Source organism: Pimephales promelas, chromosome 23 (genome assembly GCF_988280905.1).
Source record: "Pimephales promelas chromosome 23, fPimPro1.hap1.1, whole genome shotgun sequence".
Classification (NCBI taxonomy): Eukaryota; Metazoa; Chordata; class Actinopteri; order Cypriniformes; family Leuciscidae; genus Pimephales; species Pimephales promelas.
In genome coordinates, this window is record NC_142791.1 from 10,996,563 (window position 1) to 11,020,727 (window position 24,165).

Consider the following 24,165-nt stretch of genomic DNA (forward strand, 5'->3'; position numbering starts at 1 on the left):
TTTTTATGAAGATGTTTATGATTATATATTTATATAAACTAATATATTTGACTTTTATTACAAAATATGCATATTATGCAGATATGTAAAAAGTTTAAGAGCATAGGAACAGTGACACTACATCATTCTTCTGAGAATGAAAGAACTGTTCATTTGGCAAAATTTTCTTCAGATCTCTAATTAGTGGAGATTTCTCTACATAAAAACGGTAATGTACTATTTCACCAGGAATTTTGCTATTAAACAGGATTATTAAAAAAAAAATAAGTTGAACCAATGCAGGCATGTGAATTCAACAATGCATATTTCAGGAATTATCAACCTTGTTGCTCACAATAAGCCTGTCTTTAAAGGTTTATCAGGTATCATTAAAAATCAATTCCGCTATGGAGAAAATAAATGTGATTTTTACTTCCAGAACTCGACTGTTTCACTCTATAAAAAAATTGCGTACTGTGCACAGTGCAAGTGAAAAAATTACAAATCAGAGACTGATTGTCAAATACTCCCAGATGAGGTGCATCTTCAACCATATGTGAGATTTCAATGGATTCTGAGGTTCAGGTGAAGGTTAATAGTTTGTTCCTCCACTGAGGGAATACGAAGGTTTTTGAAAGTGACCTTGTACCATGCAGTTGATGGCACCGTCATCATTTGTTGAGTGGGAGGGAATGTAAATCTCACAGTGAGTGCTTAGGTAAGAGGGTGCAGACCAAGAGATGCTCCTGAGCGCCAGCATGAGAGATTTGAATTTTTCAAAACACCAGCATCATATGCTAGGGACTGGGGCTGGTTAAAGAAATATTGATTTGTCGATATTAACCGACTCTAATTTTTAAGTACCGATATCAATTCATAAAATTTAAGAATTGATTAGTCATCCTGTTTTCGTTTGATGAATGAATGGAACATTGTAGTGCACATCCCATCCAATGAAGCACAATTATCGTTGTGCTTTGTGAATATTATTATTAAATATAATCTCAAATTACGTCCATTTTCTTACGAAATTCGAAAACATAAATAGCGTTTTGGTTGCTGTGGCGTGAGATCGCTCTGGCTCAGCTCAAGAGAAGCAGCAACGTGGAGCGCACATGATCTCCTCTTCTGCCTTAATAATGCCAGTTACAGCGCCAGATGAACATGAATGAGCATCAGAAAGTGCAAAGGTGATCAGAATGTGTGGTGATGCCCTGGTGAGGAGTCCCAACAACATTGTGTCTCGCCTACAGTCAGGCATGCTGGTGGTATAGCATCATGGTCTGGTGGCTGCAGTGCCGCAGGTGCTGGGGAGCTGTGCTTCATTGAGGGAAACATGGATTCCAACATGCACTGCGACATTCTGAAGCAGAACATGATGCCCTCCCTTCTGAATCTGGGCCGAACGGCATGATAACGACCCTAAACACACCGCTAAGATGAAAACTGCCTTGCTGAGGAAGCTGAAGGTGATGGAGTGGCCAAGTATGTTTCCAGACCTGAACACTATTGAGCACCCGTGGAGCATCCTCAAGAGGAAAGTGGAGAGGCGTCATGTGTCTAACATCCAGCAGCTCCATGATGTCATTATGGAGGAGTGGAAGAGGATCCCAGCAACTACCTGTGCAGCTCTGGTGAACTCCATGTCTAAGAGGATTATGGCAGTGCTAGATATCAATGGTGCTCACACAAAATATTGACACTTTGAACACAGTTTTGACATGTTCACTCACATGTTCACTTTTATTGCTAGCTATTTTGACAATAATGGCTGTATGTCGAATTATTTTCAGAGGACAGTAATCCTGCTATGTAAGCAGCACATTGACTACTCACTTTTGTGAGGTACTGTAACACATATCTGTATTAATTGTATGTTAGGGTAGGGTTTCAAGTGTTTAGTTCAGTGTGTTTCAGTTAGTTACTATGATTTCTCATTGATTGATTATCATTTACACCTATTGTTAATTTCGCAATTCTTTTTGGTCTATGTAGTTAAAGCTCTGTTTCTTTCAGTTTATTATCAGTTCTCGCCATGATATAGTGGTTGTTCTGTTCTTGTTCTGTTTTTGAGTTATGTTTAATACATTTTGACACTGCTGTGAATAAATAATTTTGTCGTCATTACTGCAACCCTACATGACAGTAACCTTACAATTTATCACTGAAGATGAAATATTTGGTAAATAGGTAGCCTATGTTGTTTAGAATTAAAGGAATTTAGACACGATTTCTTTATCAGAGACACCATTTAAAAGAAGACAAGCTGGGATTGTTAATGGTTTTTTTGCACTTGAATGGCACAAATGGAAGTTAGTTCATTTTTCCTGCACACACTTTAATGATGTAGGTTTTCTAAACAAGGCTACTGTGCCTTTGGCTTTTACAGCATTTGGATAATGAAAAGGCCGATGCGAAGTATTTGCAGCTTCATAGCACTCTGAATAAATACTGATTTTGCAAATGGTAGCTCCAAAAACTTGAAAATTACCCACTGGCAAACACAAAGTGGGAAAATGCCTCCAGCCACAAATCTGAGCTCCTGCTGGCAGCCGTTATTGTACCGGCCCACAGATAACACGTGAGCAGATACAATGGTACAGAAAAGCCCTGCTGAGTTTTTCAAAACTGACAAGTCTTGTAGGAGCCATGAGTGAAAGCTTGCCGAACACACGTTAGATTTGCATGAAGTTGAGCGTAATGAACCTGCTCTTGAATCCAACAGGAGCTCATGGGACTTCATTCCCCAACAGCTTCTACCTAAGAAAAAAAGGCACCTAAACCAGTTTTAATTTAATTAATGAAAACTATGATGAAAAACGTTCGTTGACTATTTTGACTAATAGTTCGCTGACTAAACTATTTTTTCCCTGACTAAGACAAGACGATGAGAGACGACACCCACGCCATTAAACGATAACTCACTATATCAAGACATGCAATATCGTTGACGAAAAAAGATGAGACTTAAATGTGTTTTAAAAAAATAAAACTTGACAAAATTCAGGCTGATATCCAGCAGTGTTTTTAATTTCGATCATATTACACGAGCAAGAATTCAATGTTTTCTGAATATACAATTTCAAATGTGACATTGATTTTATACAACAACGAATCTGTGGCTTTGAACGAATCATGAGTTTCAATAAATACAGCAGACTGATCTCATGAAATGGCATATGTATGACATGCCAATTCGTATTTCCATTTTTGGCATGGTATCAACACGCATAATTGCTTTTCAGCATGTTTATGAACGCCGTTGACTTAACGTTACATTACTGTATAAATATGAAGAGTTCAGATGCAAAAGCCTCTAAATGCCATTTGAAATTTTCTTCTTTAATGATGATTTTTATCAAACTTGTATATTTAAGTTCAGTAATTTCACTTAAATAACAATTAATAGGTAATTATCATTGCCATTTAAGTGAAATCACTGAACTTAAATATACAACCTTGATAAAAATGATCAATCTAGAAGAAAAATTCAAATGGCACTTAGAGGCTTTTGCATCTGAACTCTTTATATGACCTACCCCAACCCCGTCCCTAAACCTACCCATCACTGGGGTTAATACCATTTTTGAGTCTTCCCCTATCATCCTAAGAAAAAAATATCAGAATTTTAATATAGTAAAAATATAGGCATTTTGAGCTGTATACGTGTATGTTTACGCTGTTAAATGTCCGAGTGAATCTGTGTGTATGTACACGCCGTTAAATGTCCGAGCGAAAGGAAGCAAAACGTAGATCTACATTTGGGGAGTGATATTTTTTAACTAAAGTCTATTCCGGCGCAGTGTATTTTATAAAGTCCTATATTTGCAGACTAATGGTGGTAGATTGGCACATGTTGAATTTACATTTGTTGAAACAAAACACACACACACAAACACACACAAAGTGTGAAACATTCGCTATGCACCATTTTGAATGCCTGTGTGTGCGGCAATGTGAAAAAATGGCAAGCACACACGCAACTTCTACGGACAACCGTATTCTCATACTCTCGAAATATTTCAACTTTAATCTCCTTTTACTTTTTGTTGAAACCTTTCATCCTATGCCGAAAGGGGCGGGGCACATGTCAATCAATCATTTTTTTTACATAAGGTGCAGTTTAACACTACTAACTTTAATCTCAAAATGCTTGATATACATATATATTTTTTTTTTTTGACAGATTTTATTTTATTACATTGCAGTTTAGGGCTTCGTCCGTTTACACGTTCTTTCAATTGTGACCCATATCCGATTCATGTGTTTACACTTGACATAGGCATACTATCTGAAACAATGTGCATGCTTAAAGGGGGTCTTGCCCTTGGATGGACAAACGCGAAATATGATATTTATTGGGTTACAGACACCTATAATCTATTCTATTGATTTTAATTTATTAGACATTCTTATCTTGTCATTTAATGGATAATGATCGGTTAAAATGCATCAGGTGTCAGTCAGAGAAATAATCTAAAAGAACAAAATGCTCTCATAACAATTTTTCCCCAGATTTGCTATACTTCAAGCAAATTCACGCTGACTCAAAAATTTGCACACAAGCTAAAACCTGACGTGAGCATTGATCGTAGCAACCGTCCATATTGATGAATGCAAGTTTTGCGTCCACAACGACTGTATGCCCAAATTTCTGTCATATATTAGTTTCGTAAATGACGGCCAATGAGTGCAAATTATTATTATTGTTATTTTTTAAATGCATGTACTAAAAGCATATTCACAAATTAATACATTAACTTATTGATGTTGTTAACTGAACTGATATAGCGACAGTTCCAAAACTATGATTTTGTACTGACCTCAAATGCATTTTTTAAGTACCCTAACATGTTTATAAATTGCTTATAATTGCAAGCTAAATAGACACATCTTTGTGGTTAACAAGAAGGAAGTAGGTGAAACAAGGCAGTTTAAGTCCATACTGATTGCTTTAACTGCATCTATTTGACTGATCATTAAATCTAAAGGAGATAAAGGCTGGTACACAGACTAGAACACAAAGGGCATTGCTTCCTTCATTATCTGACGCTCACAGTGTAGCAACATAGTCCATAAATCACCTGCAACCCCAACAAAACTACTCAGACAGTCTCTTCTCAATAGGGGTAGCAACTGAAACACCAGGCATTTTTTGATTAGCCGCCATAGTTAGATTGTCACCACAATGTTCAAAGGTGAACACTGAATGAGAGACTCCTTTTGTGGTATTATCGTGCCATTGCAGCAAATTGTAATACATTGTAGGGGCATGAGCACAGGAGCCTTTTTGGTGGTAATTGCTGTCAGCTATGCTGATGTATGTAATAATAAAAAAAGAAAAGAAAAGAAATAAAAGTTTAGCTCCAACTTGTCTCAACACACCTACCTGGAAGTTTCTAGTATACCTAATAAGCCCTCAGTTAGCACATGCAGGTGTGTTTACTTAGGGTTAGAGCTGTGTTTTTACCTGATCTCGGATCTACTTTTGTTGTAGACATTTATAATAAGACATTTGTAAAACAAAAAAAGAAGTGTGTAGTTAATTTTCTCTCATTAGCCTGACTAGCAATGCACAAAAACACACAAAACAAGCCCAACAAATTTATAAAAGAGCACATTATTCAAACAACTCATATTTAATTGTGTTTGATGATTTGTAGATTCCATTTAATAGAATAACCTTTCAAGAAAACATTTGCAATTAGTTCGTAAAAGGTGTTTTTACACATGTTTTACACTGCTGAGTTTTATTTGCATTTACAGATTTGACCAGCAAGTTTCACCAGCGTGTTCCGCTTCAAGTGCTTTCGAAAACAGGGGATTGTTTTGCAAATCAAGTGGTTTAATTAATTAATCAGTGTTTTAATCGACTAATCGGTGTATTACATCAAAGTACCGTGAGAACATTTCGAAAGCATGGAACCGTCTGCTCTCTAATCGCTCTCGCGGTATTTTGATGTCGATCTACACAGTGCCTCTTCAAGTCGAACACACCTAATGACATCACACTAGCCAGGGGGCACTACATGAATTACCTCTCATCTCGACAAATCATGTGAACGCAAGCAGAATCAGCCTACCCTATAGTATATGTTCTATTTTATTTTGCTAATTTGCAAATGCCAGCCTGTGCACAAGAGAGTATAAGCGCTTTTTTTTTCTCCACTTGACTGAATCTTTCTCCCCAACCAACTGCTGCAAACACCCCAGGTATAAAGGTTATTTATGTTGGTGTAATAAATAAAATAACACCTGGTCCTGAGGAAAGTGGATGCTGGGTGCAAACATGAGCACACAAAAAACATTCCCCAGTGCACAAACCTCTAACCTGTTCAGACAAAACGAAAAAAGCCAAGGTTGTTTCCTCAACTGAAATTACTACTGAATTCACCCTTTTAAATTACCAGTATAGGAACTCCTTAAAAATGTTGACTCACATTCTAAAATAATCTCTAAATTAATCTCTTTTGACGGATTGTGACCACAAAATCTACACACATTTACTTTCTTATCCGTATAATTGTTTGTAGAGACCACAACAATAATTTAATGGGGTGTTTTTCAAGCTATTATTGTGGCATCACATATTTCAGAGTTGCCTTTCTAAACAACAAATAAAATTACCTGGGCCTCTTTCCTGTTTAAGCTAGCTCACGAATGCAACAAAAAATATCATAAATCAGAAAGAAAATCAGACCTAGTACACTGAAAAAAGAAGCATTTTTTTTTTCACATGATAAATTGTGTATCTTGCCCGCAGTTAAAAGTTCACTACTTTTGTTAAGGACTCCACCCTTATTTGGATTCCAAGTGCTCAATTGCAAAAGCATATTACTGAGAAAACAAACCCGTGTTGGGCTTGAAGATGGAATGAGTGTCAGTTCGGTGCAGACAGGTCGTTTCCCACCTATGCGGGAGGCCCCCTGTGCACAGTAAGTCTTCTGTCCCCAGGCAGATATGGATGCTAACGCCAGTCTCTGCTGCTGTTTCTCATCTGCTTCTCAGAAGGTTTCGCTGAGTCAGCGTCACGCTCAGCATCACACCCTCCATGTGGGGCCTCCTATTTGCACTTTGTATATACTATTCCTGTCCGTGTTAGGAGTACGGGTACGGGTAGTTCGCCTGACCAACTGAATTCTTGCATCAGTATTTGTTTCATTTGTACACTCCAAAATAGCCTAGCCAACAAAGTCTCTTTAAAAAAACACTGACTTTTGTAATGGACACTGAAAGTAAGTCTGGACCAGTTTTCCGCTTTATCTAGCCAAGAATCGCCCGCTTAGAAGGAAAGGTTGTCTGACCAACATGGAAAGCGTCCAAGCACAATTACACAGCAGTGTCAGGTCTGTGACCAGCTGCACCGAAAACACTGAAGAAAATCCAAATGATTTCACAGACATCAAAAGAAAAATAAACTATCTAATATACTTGCTGCTATGTGTCAAACAAAACCTTAGCTGCAATGAAATGGAAGCATAGACATATTGTGACCATAGAGTGTAAAAAAAATATGGAAGTAGTGTCCGTGGCATCACCTGTAAGTTTCTGAAGAGCATCTTTGAAGCTTAAAGTGGGCGAAGCCGGCGGTCGCCATCTTGGCTGCTTCACTCCCGGATAACTGAAAACGGACAAACAGGCTGGATTAGCTGAGGTGACGTGACTGCTAACAGATAGTAGACAAACGGCTTGTGGTGACAGCAGTGGCAACCCACCTGTCACTCAAGTGGCTACGCCCTTAATTATGCAGAACCTTAAGGCTTGAATATACTATAAACGGACTCATACAAAATTCACCCCCCTAATAGTTGTCATGAAGGGCAAAATTAGCTAAATTAGACCAAAATCACTTTTATAGATCTGTATAGATTTATAAAAGATCACCTGTATAGATCTGCTATTTGGATGATTCAGCAGCAATAAAAGTAGCAGCAGTATAGCAGATCTATTCTACCAAGACGAAACACATTAAGTTTGTCATCCTCATCACAATGCCAAACTCTCAGAGAGTCGTCATGACATAAATATCTTTCAAAGATCTGATGCCAAATATCTTTCAAAGATCTTAATTATTTAATCCTTCTTATGTCATTGTAAACTTGCTGCATGATTTTTTTTTTCTACAGTGGAACACAGAAGATGACATTTTTAAAAGCCTGTTTTAATGTCCACAATATAATGAAAAACTAATATAAGAAAAACTTTTTTAGTGCTTCATAGAATAAGAAAGTCACAGGTTTGGAACGATTTACATTTTTTAATGTAAAATTCACTGTGGTAACTCTCTCTATATATATATACTGTTGCCATTGTGAATTTTACATAAAAAAATGTCTTCAGTAAGCAGTTACCTAAAATCCCCTCTCATGTTGTCATAAAGTGGTATGAACTTCTACTACTGATGCCTTTTCGCATTAGCTCACATGACGAAAGCCTCATGTCCTCTTGTCATCTCGGATGCAGACAGTGGGCACAGATTTGGCTCAAAGCCAGGACCCAGATTTCACATCCATTCTGTCTCATTCTCAACCATTTCTATGGCGACGGAGACAGAAATGCTCAGAAGTCAGGCAAAAGTAATAAACCTTCTCAACTTTTAGAGAACTATATAAAACTGCAAACATCTGCCAAAACCTGTTTACTCATTCCCCACCAGCTTTTTTTTATTATTATTATTATTTTTAAAGTTGCCAGCCAGTGCCAGGATTTTTGATAATTTTCACAAAAGTTGTGGCCCCCAGAATATTTTGTTGAATATCTGAACATGAATCAAAAGAAAGAACAGACCCTCTGCTTAAAAAAGTTCTAGCTTCATGCATTCTTTTTTTATTACTTCAATGGGGTAAATTTCATTTAAAAATAAATAAATAAATAAAATAAAAAAATTTGAGCAGAAAGCTGAGAAAAACGGATGGATGGAGTAGAATCAGTATCAACACCCCCAAAGCTTTCACAGTCCTGTAGCTCATCCTGGATCGACATTCAGTAACATTAGACAGTTTATATATACATGGAGAATGGGGTAAGATATGTCTGCTGCGTCACCCACATGTGTATAACATGCTTCCTAATTTATGTCATTAACACATTTACCAAGGTCCAGTTAATATGCACATGAGTACAAGGCCACAGATAATCACAATGCTGTTATAAGGTAATATAACACTCAATTATGTAAATAAGACACAGATTCTCTTGTGTGGGGAAATACTTTCTTACACAAGAGATTTTAAACTATGCCGTATAGTTCAAAAGACGAGCCCCTGTTACCAATTACAAGACGTCACTTTTCAACAATGACTTGGTCCGTTTGTTAGCAGTCAGCAAGTTTTGATATTTCTTTTATAAAAAAGTTAAATAAACAAGAAGTTAGTATCGAATAACTTACATTTTAAATACAATCTCAGTTTCTTCGTAATAGTTCCAAACAAAGCCACAGCCAAATCTTTGCAACTCATAGTAGTGGAGTTTTGTTCTTCAATGATTCTCATTACTGATGGAATCGTATCAGTTAACACAACCTCTGTTGTCTCTAGAAGAGGGAGCAAGTATTGCATAATTTAGCTTACACTGTGGGAAAGATTCATCTTTTCGAGATATTGAAGCCAAAAATGTATCCTTAACATTTGTATGCATTGTCAACGCAGTGCAGCAGCTAGCAGACCTAGTGGAGGCTGTCTAGTGTGCTCATTGGCTGCCCTATGGCAACAGCAGCAGTCTACCACTGAGCCTGGCATGACGTTACGTCCAATGAAGGGAGCTCACACCCTCATCGCGTCTTAGCCCGCCAGAACGGGCATGACTTAGCATATATAAGGCTGTCGGAGGCTGTCTGCCTAAATGTTCAGGCGGCTGTCCGAGCGCGATCGAGGGCGGGCGCCCTGGCGTCGCTGTGAAGGCTGGCTAGGCTGAGCTGGACAGTGTGTAGTAGCTCGTGCAGTGCTCTTTGTAAACACTAGAAATGGTTGTGCCTGAAAATCCCAGTAACTGAGCAGATTGTGAAATACTCAGACTGGCTCGTCTGGCAGCAACAACCATGCCACGCTCAAAATTGCTTAAATCATCTTTCTTTCCCATTCTGACATTCAGTTTTTGGAGTTCAGGAGATTGTCTTGACCAGGACCACACCCTAAATACATTAAAGCAACTGCCATGTGATTGGTTGATTATATAGATAATTGCATTAATGAGAAACAGGTGTTCCTAATAATCATTTTGGTGAGTGTACGATGAACTTCCTAAGGCCCCGTTTACATGATGGGAAAACGCAGATATTTCTCTGCGTTTTGCCCTCTCATTTACACGAAAACACAGTTTTTAATCACAGAAAACGATTATTTCTAAAAACTCCGGGCAAAGTCAAGATTTCTGAAAACGCCGGTTATGTTTTGCCGTGTAAACTGGGAGAAACACCGTTTTAGGTTCTCTCTTGTCGAGTCCAGGATTCTGATTGGCTTGCATGGCTTTATCCTTAACCCCTACACTGCCGCCAATAGGTTTGGCATAGTTATGATGGTGCTGGACGGCGTATTTATGCGGGTGTGTGAACGATGTTATTTTTGAAAACGGAGAGGGGGAAAATATTCATTTTGCTAAATACCCGGCTTTGTGTAAACGTGGCCTCAAATACTAACTGGGATTTAGCTAGCTAACTCTCATAATAGTGATATTGAGGTTTGCATTCAAATGTATAGGTCTAAGTCATATTTGAGAGCCCATAATTCTATAGCCTGTGCTATAGACACATTTTTATGATTAATGAAAATAGCAAACATCGTAAAATATAAATATGTGTGCAATTTTTCATTTTTCATTTATCTAATTTCTCCTTGACTAGACCGTTTAATTAGAGAGTGGCACAGCTTACCCCATTCCACCTATTGTTTGTTTAGCATTTTGCCAATCACAGCATGTTTCCATTGAATTCCAAAGAGACAAGACACTAGAATGTGTCTTGCTGTAAGAACGTTGCTCAGAGTGTTTACACTTTAGGGAAATCACAGTCTTTGCATCTACTGCCTCAGCAAGCAGCAGGAAATGTTTATTAATGTTGTCCGCATGATTTAAGGATGCAGAGCATTTAACGTGAGTAATAACTTTTGGGTTCCTAAATGTTTTGGCCACAGCTGTATTCATTAGAGTGAACCCAGATTGATTACTTTTAATGAATGAGCAAACACTGTACATCAGGTAAAGCTTTCGGGTGGGATAATATCAAAGGAAATGTTTTTTCATGTTTCCATTTCTTACTTGCAACAGACTTTACTCATGCATACGACTATAACTAATAACCTGTGTTGAGTTATCATAAACAATAGAGCAAAACAAATTCACTACAAAAAAAAACAACAACAAAAAAACAATATAAATCTGCATATTAGTAAGATGATGTTGTTTTTCTGAAAGGTTGAGAAATCAAATAAAATCTTTTCATGCAACAACAAAACCCAGTTTGGGTTAGTGTCATTTGTAAGAAAGGGCAACCTTTTCAAATTAAGATAAAACCTAAAGAGGGAAAATATAAATCAATGTCTCACCACAAAATGTAATAATTTACTCACCTTCATGTTCTTAATCCTTACAATGAAAGTGAATGGGGTCCAAAACAACACAAAACCCCAGTGACTTTTATTGTATGTATTAAAAAAAAAAACACAAAAAAAAAAAAACGGATAGAAGATACAGAACTAATTATTATTATTAGTATTATTATTTTATGTATTTATTGAGTGAGCTGTCCCTTTAAGTTGTCTAAACTATTAAATTGGCCTTGGGGTTTCTGAAGCTCCTTTACAAATCCAACTACACCTACACAAGCAATACAGCTTCCCTTGGCTATATAATTGATAAGGCTCTTGAGAAAGAAACCTAGGGACAAGATGAAGATCGGGCTGAAGGAAATTGATTGAGCTCATAAATCCTGTCCAGAGCAGCACCATATTTTATTAGCGCTACGCTAGAGAAGTGTGCTCCTGCTGCGATGTAAAAAACGGCCATTCCGTCTTTGTGTGTGCGTGCGCACGTGTATCATACTTCTACTTTTGTTTGTGTGCATCTCTAGGGATGAATTTTACACAGATACTAGAGATTTGCCTAATTCCCATGAATAATGAAATTGCATTCACTGATGTTTCATGCAAAAATTCACGATACATCATTATCACAAACAACAACAGAAACACTTAAAATACAACAGCATGGGTTTTTATAATCATATTGCCCTCAACCATACTTCAACTAACTTTTGTCTTGCAATCTCACTTTCCCCCCCAAACATTTGATTCAAAAATACCTTTTTTTTAATCCTGGCATCATCTGTCGTCTGTAATCTAGCACTTGACTACACACTCCAAGAGATCAGCGTTGTGCGCACAACAATATAAAAAAAGAAAAAAAAAATGTGAAGCTGAACAGATGTGGGTTTTTTTGCTGGAGGGATATGCGGCATATAAACAATAGTAATATCGTGAAACAAATAGTCTGTGTTAAAAGCTGTGAGATTTCTGCAAGGATCACCTGAGCCCAAAAATGTGCTTTCCCAATTGAATTAATGACCCATCCCTAGAGCCGAACTCCTGCTCCAAACCCTTTTAGTAGCACTCATGAAATGGATGAGTCTGGTAGGTTTTAATATTTAGGTAACCTCATGGCTGACTGCATTCGATCTTATAAGCATAATGAGATTGCCCAAGCTTGCAGGATACTTAAGTATACACATATTTACCCTGATGGAGAAATATGGAAAGACATGTGTGCGCATAGTATTTCAGAATTATTACATAGATATTCTACATTATATCTACATTATAAGACAAATTCATATTGCACAGTATTGTACAGCATGTTTGATATTGGATTTCTTGCTGTTCATTACAATTTGCTGTTATGAAAACATGACTTTACTTTGAGGTGATGAGAGATGATGTTGTTTCAGGCAAATCCAAGTGTAACAATATTTTGATTCCTATTGGTATATTTAGATCTTAGAGTCATGCAAATGATTATATGATGATCCATTTTATAGCTGAGAAATGAGAAATAAGAATTTATGAGCTGAGAAAAAACTTGTTTGTGTTTAAAAAAAAAGTGCAAAAATGCAATGACTACATGAGAGTGTTTCCTCCAAGTCTCGCTTGTGACCCTTTTGATCAGACCTGAAATGCATGAATTTGTACCTCAGTTAATAAGAGTTCAAGTGAATTTTGCAAAAATTGCTTCTTGAGTTGAGAGGGTCGGGCATGAGTGATGTCGATCTCCAAGATGAAGCACATCAAAACTTGGCAAAAAGGGATGTCGATCTCCAAGAAGGAGAACATTAAACTTGGCAAGAAGCCATGGTTTAAATATGAAAAAGCATGTAATGAGCCTCAGAGGAGCTGCTCTCAAGCTCTGAAGAGAGAACGGCAGGAGAACGAGGCAAGTAGAGGAAAAGAATATCCTGGTGGAAAAGGGATCAAGGTCTCCACAGCATCTTCCCTGAGGCTATACCTCCACTGAGGTGTAGGTACTTTTATTGAAATTAGCAATAGTCAATGTTTATTTTTTATTTTGGAATGGATTTTTGGTCGAATGCTTGAAATAAGGTATGTGGTGAACACAAGCTCAAGATATTTTCACATTTTATTCTGCAATATAATGCATTAGTAATGCCTCTTTTTTAAGCTTTTACTTGTAAACGGTGCAGAACCTGATTTCACCAAGTGCAACATTTTCCTGGATCAACATCTTTGTTGATCCTGGAACAACATTTCAATCAACCAATCAGATTTGAGGGACAAGTTTAAAATGTATGTCAAGTTAAGGCTTAAAACCAGGGTTAGGTGCTTCTACATCAGTGACATTCACCTATCATTTCCCTCTGATTTTAGAAATGACTTAGGGTTACGTTTAAGGGTAGGGATATGGTTAGCCAGCCCGTTCTCATCCTTTAACGTCATATAGAACGCTATATGCAAAAACGGCGCTATACTACGCACATGGCTCCCTTTATCGTTAATATAACACGCGAACCCAAGACGTTATAAATCCTTTAGCGTGAATATGACACGTACACCCTACCCCACACCTAAACTTAGCCCTCACAGCACGTGTTATATTAACGATAACGGGTGCCATGTGCGTAGTATAGCGCCGTTTTGTCACTAGCGTTCTATATGACGTTAAAGGATGAGAATGCGTTGGGTTAGCATTCAATTTTCAGACAGGAATGTGTTTCCATAATCAACAAAATATTCTAAATATACAAATCCTAAGCTTTTGTTAGCCATAGATTTAAGTTTCTGCAATAATCCAAAAGCCATTGGAAAAATCCCAGTTGATTTTTTGTTGAGGGAACCATGAATTTCCAAATTGGCATAGAAAAATACATCATCCCTGCACCAATCTATTGAATGGCTTCAGAAGACTTGACAACTTTTACTACCCCTTTCGGGAGTTTTTTTTTTTTGATACTTTTTTGGGGGGTCTATTTGAAAAATAGATGCTTAAATATTCATGGACCAAAATAACAAGTAATTAATGACAGGATTTTAATTTGAGAAAACAATGCCTTAAGCAACCCTTACTCTTCCTTGCCTCCCTGTCACCCCAAGACGTCATCTAAGTGACGCTTTTGACCATACGTCAACATCCGATGATTTAGGTTACCCTTTAACGTCAGTTAGATGAAGCTTACTAATCCTAACCCTACCACAGACCTAAACCTACCCGCGTCATCTAACTGACGCTAAAGGTAAAGCGTCAGTTGGATGACGCCCTAGGATCGTCATCTAACTGATGTTAGGGTACCCTAAAACGTTGGATGTTGACGTATGGTCAAAAGCGTCAGTTAGATGATGTCTTGGGATGAGAATGTGTTGTCCCTGTAGATTAAAATCGATGGGGGAGAGAATGTCCTTCCTCTTACTGTTAGAGATGCTCCTACATTGGCCAGTTTCAAGAAGTTGTTAAAAACACATCTTTTTAAAATTGCTTACATGGACTGTTATGATGTTATACTGTGTTGTACTGCAATGATTATTTTGTGTTACTCCTTTACTTTACTTGTTTTATTGTTTGTAGCTCTTTGGGTTTTAGAAAAGCTCATTTTAATTGAAATCTGTTACTTATTATTATTAAGAAAACTGCAATTTAGGGATCAAAAATGTGTTGATACAAATCTATGCTTTTAATATCCAAGTTATAAAATTTTTAAAGTATAACCTTGAAATATATCAAACATAATGTATTTTTCATTAATAAGTCAAGACATTGGGATATAAACTAACAAATCAAAACCAACTGAAAGCAGTAAAGGGATGAATTCTTTATAAGAGCACTTGCTTCATCTTTTCACATTCACATGTATTTGATACAGTGAGTATTTCAACACAATATCCTTGTACAGTATCAACTCACTGCCAGTATTTTGGGAGATATAATATCTCATGTCCAGGGCTCAACACAGAGAGCGAGATTATCCCATGTGTACAGTAGATGTAGTCGCTCAGCCTTTATCCTTCTGCCCTCGCTCTTCGTGACACTTTCTCAGTGGAGGTACAGCCTCAGGGAAGATGCCGTGGAGACCTTGATCCCTTTTCCACCAGGATAGTCTTTTCCTTGACTTGTATTTGCCTCGTTCTCCTACCATTCTCTCTTCAGAGCTTGAGAGCAGCTTAGGCTCATTACATGATTTTTCATATTTAAACCCTGGCTTCTTACCAAGTTTGATGTGCTTCATCTTGAAGATCGACATCACTCATGCTCGACCCTCTCAACTCTGTGTCTTTCAATCATGAGCTCTGTAGAACATCATAGGTGCTTCGCTCTCATGTGTCTCGTTGAAAACTGATCTTCATTTGAACTCTTATTAACTGAGGTACAAATTCGTGCATTTCAGATCTGATCAAATGGGTCACGAGCGAGACTTAGAGGAAACACTCTCAGTAGTAATTCCGCAACTCATAAACAAGTTTTTCACAGTATCTCTACACATTTCTCAGGCATAAAAATGGATCATCATCTAATTCATTGCATGACTCTAATAAGATCTAAATATACCAATAGGAATCAAAATATCGTTACACTTGGATGCGCCTGAAACAATATCATCTCTCATCACCTCAAAGTCACATATCCACTGTGTCACTCTATGTATTCAACTGGAGAGATTTAGGTTAAGGATTTAGTGGGAAAGTACATTGTTGTATTGAACAATTCAATAACCAACGTTTATCTGATCTAGAGAAGTTATGGATGGTTATATCATCATACAGGCCAGTGTTTTCAGAAAGTGCTAAAATTTCCGGGATTTCAGTTAAAATTTTAGACAATTGCAAAGATAAATTGAGGGGGAAATTAGCTTCGTTGGGATCTCCTTCTTCCATATGTCACCAAACCTTTGCCTTGCCAGGTTTCTTACCTTTCAACCTCTTTGTCGAAAGGTAAGAAATTCTGTTGCTGGCCTTATTCCTTTCTGCTCGACATGCACACAGACACACACATACATTCGCGCATGCAACAATGCTATCAGCCATTCCAGGCACGCAGTTCTCAGCACAATGTAAATTATTCAGCTGGGCTTGCTGGAGGCTGCAAGCGAATCATAAATCGAGACAATCTGGGGCCATTTCGAGGGGTGACTATGGTTAAACGAAGCTAAACATCAATACAGAAAACCCTCACAACCCTAATGCCATTAAAAAGGATCAAATAAAGCCTTTCACACCAGCTTAAATCTCACTAAAAATGTTTGGCCATCAGCTCATTTGGACAAGCGGTGCACCTATCTTTTGTAGGTTGCAGGTCTTGGCATGGCTTCAAAGGTTAACCAACATTTTATGGATCCAAACCAACCTCAAGCCTTGCTAAATGACTTTAATTATGTATGGGTACTGGGCGAGAGGTGCCCACCGTCTACCTAGAGCAGTACCTCTTTGTTCAATGTCTTGAAGAAAAATCCCTGTAAAGCTCTTCTTGCACTGTTGTAAAATGAATTGGGAGTGAGGACATGGAATGCCTCAAAGAAATGGTTGAGATATTTTATTATTTAACAACCACATAAAAGCCTAAGTGGCATTAGTATTCTGGGCGGTAGTCTCTTTGTGGTCAGTATGGAATTATTTCCATTAAATTTAAATATTAAACATTACGAGACCTATTTTAACGTTCTGAAATGCAAGCATCAAGCGTGAAGCGCAAGTAACTTTGTGGGTGGGTCTTGGGCGCTGTTGCTATTTTTGGCCTGAAATAGCTTCATTATTCATAGGTGTGGTTTGAGCGTAACGTGAAATAAACCAATCATAGCGTCATCCAACATACCCTTTAAGAGCAGGTGTGCATGATGCATGTTGCATGGCAGATTGTTATTACTATGGCGAATTTACCAGGCGCGCACCAGGAGCAGTTCACGGCCGAAGAGACCGACGTTCTTGTCAGGGCAAGTGAAAGAAAGAGAAGTGGCATTGTATGGGGATGGGAGATCCTCATATACATATGTGTCTGCCACTATTGGGCAGTGGTGGAATGTAACGAAGTACAAATACTTCGTTACTTTACTTAAGTACATTTTTCACGTATCTTTACTTTACTTAAGTAGAATAAATAGTGCCTACTTTTTCCTTTTACTTCGTTACATTTTGCAGCAATTATTATACTTTCTACTCCGCTACATTTCTACAACTTCTGTTACATTTTCGTTACATTTTCTGATCAGTTTTTCCCGTTGCACGTTTGTCTCGTCAGTGACGTTTGGTTGCCATAGATACAGTATATCAACCCGTTACACTAAATGCGTCTCGCACGCAGTGTGTTTATCGTGCAACTAATACGCAAAAAATTGTTTTTACGTGCATAGGAAACGCACCGTGTGTAATATACGTTTGGTTAGGATTATGGCAAGCCAAGAGGTTCAGAATTACACCATAAATTAATCTCGTTTACTGCCAAACAGAGTTATTAACATATAGTAAGGATAAGCATGATGTGTATATTGCCTAATTGCAAGCTTGTTTCAGAAATGGTGGCAACATTTTTTTTCTCCATGATTATTGAACATCATTATAGGAGTATTAAGTTGAATGAGTTAGAATTAAATGTTTTATTAATCATTAGAAAATAGTCATTAAGAGAATAAATTGTTATGCAAGTACTTTTACTTTTAATACTTAAAGTACATTTAAAATAAGGCACTTTTTACTTTCTACTTAAGTATGGTTGTCATTGTGTTACTTCTACTTTTACTAAAGTAAATATTTATCTGGTTATTTGTACTTTCACTTAAGTACTGAGATTCAGTACTTCCTCCACCACTGCTATTGGGCAAACAGATCTGATCTGTCATTACTACAATTAGCCTGAAAAATTTGGGTAAATGTGTAAGCTAGATTTAGGCCAACAATTTTTTTTTACATCTACATGGACACCACAATGATTTCCCTCATGTTTTAATATTTGTCCTTGTTATAATGTATATTATATATAGTGCACCCGCTACATTATGGCCAAGCATTCACGCTTAAAATAGCATTATGAACAATGCACCACTGACTTTAGATTAGGTTTTTTTTTCTGGTCAGTGGCGGAATTGTTTTTTGGAACTGCAAAATAGCACTAGGGAATGTTTGCACTGAAACATGCCTCTTTTTTTGCGCCAACCCTCCTAGGGAGCGCAAATTCATTTCCTAGTTTACCGACGTGCGTCTGCGGAGGGAAAAGCTCACTTTGAGGGCTGCAAAATCTGAATGATACATGTGTCAGTGTACAAAATCATTTGTGCCGGGTGCAAGATAGGGCCCTACATTTTCCCCTATCAAAGCCTTTGAAGATTATACATAATTCACTTACACAAAGTACCACTTTCCGAATTCTTAGCACACATTATTGAACATAAAATATAGACTGTGAACGTGTGCTAGAGCATACGACACTGGCATTCTACCGATCCTGACACTCCAATTCGGACAGAATAATAGAGCCAGAGAGAGAGAGTGAGAGTGTGTTGCTTGCTTGTTTGTCCGTCTGGTGTTGAACTCATAGATGTGCATCGGTGGATATGTTTTTTTTTTGTGTGTGTGTGTCAGTGGTGTAGCCACGAGGGGGCCTGGGTGGGCCTAGGCCCCCTCATTTACATGTCCAGTCCCCTCAGATTTCTGATTGCTTAAAAACAAAAAAAAAGTTGTTTTATTAGGATTGATAGATTGACCAATCAAAATGCTGCGCGGTAAAATGCGGCTTATTTTCAAACTTGATTTGTTTATATAACGTGTTGCGCGTAACGTACGCTGTCATCTTCATCTTTGCGTGAGAGTTAATATGCCGTGACAATGGCAGGCGCTCAAACTCAAAGTACAATAATACACTTTTTTTAAAAAGCACGGAAAGATCAACTTGATATATATATATATAAATAATGTTGCCCCCTCATTTAAAGACGGGACCCCCCAAAAATAAAATTCTGGCTACGCCCCTGGTGTGTGTGTGTGTGTGTGTGTGTGTGTAGGAATGTGCTCTGCAGGGCAGCCACCATGTTTAGTGAGGCAGTTTGCTGCCTAATTATGCACTGCAGGAGTGACCTTCCATAGACCTCCTCCTCACCAGGCTCATGTACGGGCAAAACAATCCTATCAGGCAATATTTCTTCTTAACAACTACATTCACACTGCAAAGATTTTTGATAGTGGCAGTTTTGGTTTAGCATTAATATATGAAAGTCAAGATGGGTTTAGAAGATGCCTTTATGTCCTCATGGTTTACTGTTTTTAATGAAGTTGAGAGCTTTACCACTAATTTGATCCCTGCTAAAAGACACCAGCATGAATTTCAATGCAGGTCCTGGCTGGTTAATGCTGGTGGATGTATTTGCTATGCTATTGACAAGTAAAACTTAATTTGATCAGCATGGACAACCAAAGAATGGATAATATGAAAGCCGACTGCCTACATATTTCTGCTAAAATCTCAGTGCTATGCGAGAATTGTATTCTCCCATAACAAACTTCTTTCTGTAATTTTTTCATAAAACATATGTTTTAGGGATAAGTTCCAAAGGGTTTAAAATACCTTTAGCGTGAACGAGGATCATGTTGTTTGGTCCTTTTGCGTGTGTCAGTCACTTCAGTTTGGACTTTGTTTTTCGTTTCTCCTTGTCTTGTTTGTTGTCATGGTATTTGATTTCGTCATTCAGTTCAGGTGTGTGTTTCCAATCATGTTTGCACGTGTATTTCTGCGGGAGTGGTTGCGTTACGTTACACTCTCTCACTCTCTCTCTCTCTCGTCCAGTCAAGCATTGGAATTAAGGTGTACTCACACTTGGCGATCTTAACCGTGCCCATGAACGTTTAACCACCAAAGGTGCATAAGGGTCTGGTTCTCCGCTCCGCTTATTGACGAACAGGAATTGACTTTTGCGAGGAAAGCTGCAAATTCCTTCAACAGTCAGCTGCCTCTGTAATAGTCTTCTTATACGTGCAGCACAATCTAACGCTTTTCTTCCTGTTTTCTATAAAACAAAAAGATGCATTGTGAATGATGTGAGCATGCTCTGGTCCGGAACATTAAAGGTCTAAAAAAAAATAATTTCGCTTCAAGTAGTGTAATATGTTAGCCTTAAGGTCATGATGAATAAGCTGGAGTGTTCCAAAACAAAGACATTTAGGAGATATAAGCATTCAAAACTCTCTCACTTCCATTAAAATGTATCACATATTTTTATAACATCATGCGTACTTCAGCTTCACATCACATTTTTTGTATTGTTACTTTTGCTTGTTTTTTTTTTATTATTATTCTAATTTATACATGTATTTTATATATGAAATATTTGTGAGTAATTGTGATTTTAATTATTGCCTTTTGATATATTGTTTGGACCCCAGGAAGACTAGCTGTCATCTAGGCGTCAGCCAATGGGGATCCTTTCAAATAAACAAATAAACATCTTCTATCCAATCGAAGTCTTTCAAAAATCTAAAGGGCACCGCTCCCTATGATAACCGTTGACATGTCAAGGAGCAAAATGGGTTGGAGATGTGTATTCGTTTGCTCAAACGCTCAAATTTTATTCCGTTTTCCAACTTTACGTTGGTGAATAATGAAATGGCTAGAATTTATTCACACCTCTACAACTGAATCCAACGCTCAGATTTGCTTCCATGGTGCTGTCAATCAGTCTGTGAGGTAAACTAAACGTTATTGGCTATTTGAAAAGAATATGTGTTTTTCAAGTTGGTCAACAAGAATTTAGCAACACAGCCCCTTTTTTGAAATAGCCTTGTAATCTGGAGCTTATAATGCTGTATGTTGGGAGCTCACTAGGTTTCATAACAGAGCAAGGGAGTGATAAGCAAACTCAATGAGTGTGAAAAGAGCTTGAAAAAACTGCCAAAATGTTTGTTTGGCTCTTAAACCGAACATTCCCAAGTAACAATTCATTGGTGTGTATAAAAGACCAAAATGAAATAATCAGTGTTTACAAGCCAACCACACACAGTGTCATAAGTGAAAGTGGAAACACAAATCGCCTCCTTTACAAAGCACAGATAATGTTGGGCTTGAATTCCCATTTTATCTGAGTGGAATATGAAACAGTATAATTTAATTACTTTTCATAATTGCTATGACACTGATGGGACAGGGTAATTGATTTGAAGGCCTCTTTTACTTTAGCTGTTCCCTCTGCTGGTCTCTTCATGTTTTGTTTGCATATCTGGGCATTACGATGAGTGGTGCTTGTTTTACACTGATGGTTTTGACAGGCAGGACTGTATCAGCAGAAACACAGGCCATAAATCGCCCTGGTTTCAGATTCCGCCCCAGGTTCTGTGGGGCTATAAATGAACTGTGCTTAGCCAAGATTAAAACACTGCACACATTGCTATGAAACATTAAGAAAATCAAAGAATACATATACAGTACACCAGTGTTTAAAAACGTTTTTCTTTGTTCAGTTCTTAGTCTGAGCAACTATGGTTGTATAAAATCAATTGAACAGAATAAAAATATAGCTGTAAATAAGACACAAGTTAGCACAATAAACACTCTGCTAATATGCATTAAAGGTACAATATGCAAGATTGTTTCGCCACCAGGGGTTGCTAACCTCTTACAATAACAAAGGCGTATATTAATGACGTATATTCCGCATTAAGGAGAATTATGGATTTTGTTGTCAAGCTGATGGATCTTTTATGGATGAGTGAATACATTGATGTTTTTAACATGACTGTGGTATGAAGCAGGGCGCGATTACTAGACATATAACAGCGCCACACACAACGCGAGTCCCACAGATATAAAGGAATAAGGACATTTAATTCTACCGAACTACGTATGCTGAAATAAAATCAATTAGAATAACATACAGATCATATTCCAACGCATTCTCATCCTTTAACGTCATATAGAACGCTATATGACAAAACGGCGCTATACTACGCACATGGCACCCGTTATCGTTAATATAAGTAATCAACTAAACAAAATATATAACATTGACCTAGTGGTTTTTGGATATTTTACTGCAAAATATTGCATATTGTACCTTTAAATAACAGAATTGTTCTTTAAAAAATATATAATATCTTGTCATTTTCTGTTTTATTTTTCCCCGTTTTTTTTTATCATATTATTATTATTTCTAATTCCAAAAGGTATATCTACTTAGAATGTTTTCTAAAGATGGGTTGTGGTTTTCTTTTGTCTTCAAGACCATGGTGGTTAATGTGTGACTCTGTTCCAAACAGATCCATATGTCCTGTTCCTGTAAATCCAATCCCAGCATCCTATGATATCTGTTTAGATAACAGCTCTCCAGATTGGGACACAGTATGTGGCAAATGTTGGTAAGGTTCCCCCATACACACACACACCTGGTGCATGTACTATTATGAGGACATTCCATAGGGATAATGCTTTTTATACTGCACAAACTGTATATTCTCTCCCCTACTAAACCTACCCCTAAACCTACCCATCATAGAACACTTTCTGCATTTTTATATTTTTGATAAATGGTAGTTTAGTTTGGTTTTCAAACATATTAATTACGAGGACTCAGGAAATGTACTAATAAACCACGTTTACATTGTAATCCCAGTGTAATACCCATGTCATTATGCAAATTTGTGCCCTCATACTGTATAAAAATACCCACAAACATCATTGTACATCTATTTTCGTGAGGACTTTTATTGACACAATGCAATCTCCAGCTGCTTACCCATCACAACTAAGTGCCTATCCTGAACCCCTACCCTAGACATACCCATTACCTATAACCGTATTCATAAAAATCAAGTCTTGACACTCTTACATTACACCCTCAAACCGGTCCTCACAAAGATAGTTGTATACACACACACACACACTGATGCAAACGCTCCAGAATTGAACTGCCGCCACACTTCACAAGTCTTGTCAACAAACCAGCAAAACATCTGTCATTTTATTTGCCTCACTTTGGCGAGTTTAATGCTTCGGCTTTAACTTTATTTCACAGTTTAGTGAAAGTGTAACAATCACCACCTGGTGATTACTCAACCTTTTAAATTTGGAACAGGGATTTGTTAAGAAGATAACTATAAGAAAACCAGTGCTGCATATCTCTACAGCATTTTATCAGTACTGAGGCACAGGCTCCCATCAAGCACAAAAGTAGCCTTATTTTCTAGGGGGGTCCGGGGGGCCTGGACCCCTGTGAGAAAAAAACAGCACCAAAGCAGTTTGGTTATTTTTGAGAGCAACGTTTTTATTCTTTATTGAGAGCTTCTGTGAGAGATTTCTATTTACAGCATATTTAAAGGTATGGTAGGCAAATTTGTTTTATACACACTTTTGAAACTCTCTTCACATCCTCATAGCAATCAATAATGGAAGTGGTAAACATGTACATATATCATCAGAGGAAGTCTCAGAACAAAACAATGTTGACGATGTCCTACCTGCTTGTCAAATTTGTATGCCTCCGTGCAGACATCGCATCATCAGCGCATTCAATAATTGCATACATATTGAAACATTCATTAAGAGATGTGGTCACCTCAAAGATACACAATGCTGCATTCAGTAACAGTTCCTCAAAAAAAAAAAAAAAAAAAAATCCAAAACAGTTGAGAAAATAAAGTTGAGATATATAAGTTTGGAAAGGGTTAGAAAACTATTTCAAATGTTCATGGACTCAATTGAACCACAATTGAGAAAAGTCGCCAACCT

General features: G+C 37.5%; 1 long non-coding RNA gene across 1 annotated transcript in view; it reads right to left on the bottom strand.

Annotated features, from left to right (window-relative positions):
* Positions 1-20,153, bottom strand: part of LOC148969407 (uncharacterized) — a 71,370-nt gene extending 51,217 nt beyond the window's left edge. The window contains exons 1-2 of the long non-coding RNA XR_016149666.1: positions 20,017-20,153; positions 7,518-7,600 (exon numbers count right to left, since the gene is read on the bottom strand). This is a non-coding gene — a long non-coding RNA (uncharacterized LOC148969407). The remainder of the gene's footprint in view (positions 1-7,517; positions 7,601-20,016) is intronic.
* Positions 20,154-24,165: the final 4,012 nt, after the last annotated feature.